Here is a 3,386-nt window from a genome sequence, read left to right as displayed (position 1 = left end):
ATATCGAACAAACAGCACAACATAGTGGATTTCCTGCAAAAGCCCGTAACTTGCTCAGAATCCTTACAAGATAGTCAAAATGTTTAGTCATGTTATCAATATAACAGTGTACTCTGTAAGTGTTTTCTGATTTAAACTATGGCTAACGTTTTGATGACAATGATTGAAAATGCACAGTGTTGCACCTTTTCAATATGTCATATCTATTTCAACAGTATAAAGTTATACATTGCAGGAAATTGGACAGGATTCACAGTTACGTCTGTTATATGTGGTATGCAAAAAAGAAAAAGAAAGGACTCTGCATAGCATGATGATAGAAATTACAAAATTATAAATGTAAGCATGTGAAACACTCCTTAGGCTGATGTTCCTGTCAGGTCACAGATTCTTATCCATATCACAATGGATATCTTTATCAATTACAGTAAGGAGACGTTTACAAAAAAAAGTCTAATAGACAAGTATAGAAAATATGATTGATGATATATATATATATATATCTACACATATACATCTACTGGCGTGTATTATATATATCGCACTGTTCACCTCTCACTGTGTATTTTTGTTGTTCACTGTGTATGATATTGTGTGTATCAGGTGAATGGTTCGAGGGTTGTGTTGCTACTGTAGTATGTGTTGATTTGTTGTTTTCTATTCTTATGTTGTTTATACACCACAGTCAGGAAACATTTTGTTCAGCTGTATACTTGAATGTGGAGAATGACAATAAAGTTTGGCTTTATTTAACTTCGATTTTGACAAGGTGTTCAGCCATTTTGCATGAACTTGTGCCTAGATGTTTTGGGGGGTAAGACTATTCAACAGAAAACTGGCATAATACATTGTGATCAGCATGACATAAGCAATTGATAATGTGGGAAACAGCAGACAGTTGTCGATAATCATTTCCTTCACTGTGTCAAAGCATTTGCAATTTGTTCAAAACAATGACAAATTGCTTTAATGATGTGCCCAAGTGAAGATGATGTGGAGGTTGAACAATAGCTTTTAGAATTTAGATTCTGATCTGAGAAATGCACCAAAGCACTTGGGGTGCTTTCGCTTTCACACGTGCCTCATTTAGTTCGGTTGAATCGCACTAGAGTTCGTTTTCCCCCTTTGTGCGGTTCGTTTGGGCAGGTGTGAATGCAGCAATCGCACTCGGGTGCGCACCAAAAGCGGACCAAACAAGGTCTATCCTCTGGCCGCGAAATGTGTTCTTATAATTGATCTGTAGGCCTATAAGCCGCTATGTTTATGAAAATCATTTGGTAACGTATACTTGTCAGCGCCGATATTTCCCCTGATTAATAGGTTAAAATCTTTTTTAAAAGGAGTGCCAGTCCGTTTACCCTGTCAGTTCTTTAAGTCCATAAAACATTTGTGACAGCGATACCACAGTAGCCCATAGGCCTACTGCAGGCGGATAAGCCCCGAATTATTAATGTAGCCTACATGTCCTGTTTTTACGTTGTTATAATAGGCAATGCTTTCGATCTGCTGTCTAACGTTACTAATCATGCTTATAATAAATGACTACTATATTAGCTCTTATTAGCCGTACAGATTAGAAGCATTAAAATGCTGTAGAAACTTCTGTTAGTCACTGGAGTTTGATTTCCCCACGTGGGTCCTGATGATGCAGGATGACACAGCTGTTCTGTCAACAAGTTACCTGTACGTCTGTGTAATGTCATGGTCACTTCTCTTGGTTTGTTTGTAAAACATGTGAACATGAACCGGACCAGAACTAAAATGCTACAGTATAATTTTTTCACTTGGTCCGGAACAAATGAACCGAACTACAGGTGTGAAAGCACCCTACTGTAGCCTATATAGGACCTAGGCTATACATACAATTTCCAATATATTTCCCAATTCGGTTCTCTCCGTTTGACCCAACCATCCCACCCCTACTATGTTTTTATTATGCATGATTAGGCTTTATAGCCTAATAACGGGATTTACATGAGTTGAACTCTAGTGACACACCAAGTGGGATTTCCTTCCTCACCATCTTGGGTCTAAGTGGTCTATACTGTGATCCCCCCTTTTGCATTGTGTCCATTTAGTGTTTTAATTAAAGACTCCTTAATTGCGTAACAATAGAGCGTTTCCATTTCCCCCCCGCACAATCGTGCACCAGGAACAGTGAACCTCTTGATGTCGGGAGCAGTCTACTCTGTAATTATCCGCACGCACCCGGAGCTACGGAGGTGGTTCTGCTGAGCAAAGAGGGAAATCTTAATGCCGGGGTTTCAGACGCAAATTGGGACAATTAGCGGCCTCATTAATTTGGGAAAAGGGAAGTAATATTCTAGTTAAAGTAAGGGTTCATTAAGTCAATGTTATCTGTGGTAGAGGACTAATTGATGAACTCTGAGGGAAGAGGAGATGACTTCCTGGTTACATGCAGCACTGAGTGGACTCAATGGAAAGGACTTTACTTTTAGGACGTGCTCATTTACAAACTTTGCCCGCCTCTTTCGTCGCGAGAACAGCAGCATGGCCGGCGGATTCACTCAAGTGGAATGAAATCTCGCGTTGCCTGAGATCAAGTCTCTGCAGGGTGCCGTTTTAACACTGGATGCAGGGGACAGACGGGACCCGGAGGGTCACTAGTTTACTCAGCGTGAAGGGGACAACAAAGCACCTGTTAAAAGTCAGACCTGCACCAATGATCACAGACAGTGATTGATACCTTTGTAAGGCACGTGTCTTATACAAACAGCACTTGAAGTAAGTTAAGTGTTTTAATGTTAAGTAAGTAGGCTACTAAATGAAAATGTTTGTTGATATAGGCTACATATCACACACTGTTATTGCCTACTAATTATGTATTTTTTAAGGCCATACTAAAATATATATTCTTATATTGCTCTTTTACATTGGCTGTCATCTGTTTGTTCAAACTTTAAGCACTTTATATAAAAGTTTATTTTCAGTATGGAAAATTATAAAATATTTTCAGGTGCAGAGAAGCCTTACAGTGTGTCAGACTTCGTCCTAATTATTCTTTAATGAGTCTGTCCATAATACATGTCATGGCCTACATGGACAGTGGTTGAATTGAACTAAGTACAATTTACTCAAGTACTGTACTTAAGTACAATTTGGAGGTATTTGCAATGTTACACAACTCTATACTTTTACTCCACTACAGTTCAGAGGAAATATGGCCCTTTTTCCTCCATTACATTTATCTGACAGCTACAGTTACTTTTCAAAACACATTTTTAGTAACAAAATATATAGTCATGCAGCTTCTAAAATATGATGATCTGTTACAGACGAAACTGTCGGTAGGCTATATAATGAAGTAAAACCTTAAATGCTGCTTATGTGTTGATGTATCTGTAACAATAATCCTATAATATACT

Source organism: Micropterus dolomieu, linkage group LG19 (assembly GCF_021292245.1).
Source record: "Micropterus dolomieu isolate WLL.071019.BEF.003 ecotype Adirondacks linkage group LG19, ASM2129224v1, whole genome shotgun sequence".
In the NCBI taxonomy this organism is placed as follows: Eukaryota; Metazoa; Chordata; class Actinopteri; order Centrarchiformes; family Centrarchidae; genus Micropterus; species Micropterus dolomieu.
This window is presented reverse-complemented; position numbering follows the sequence as displayed.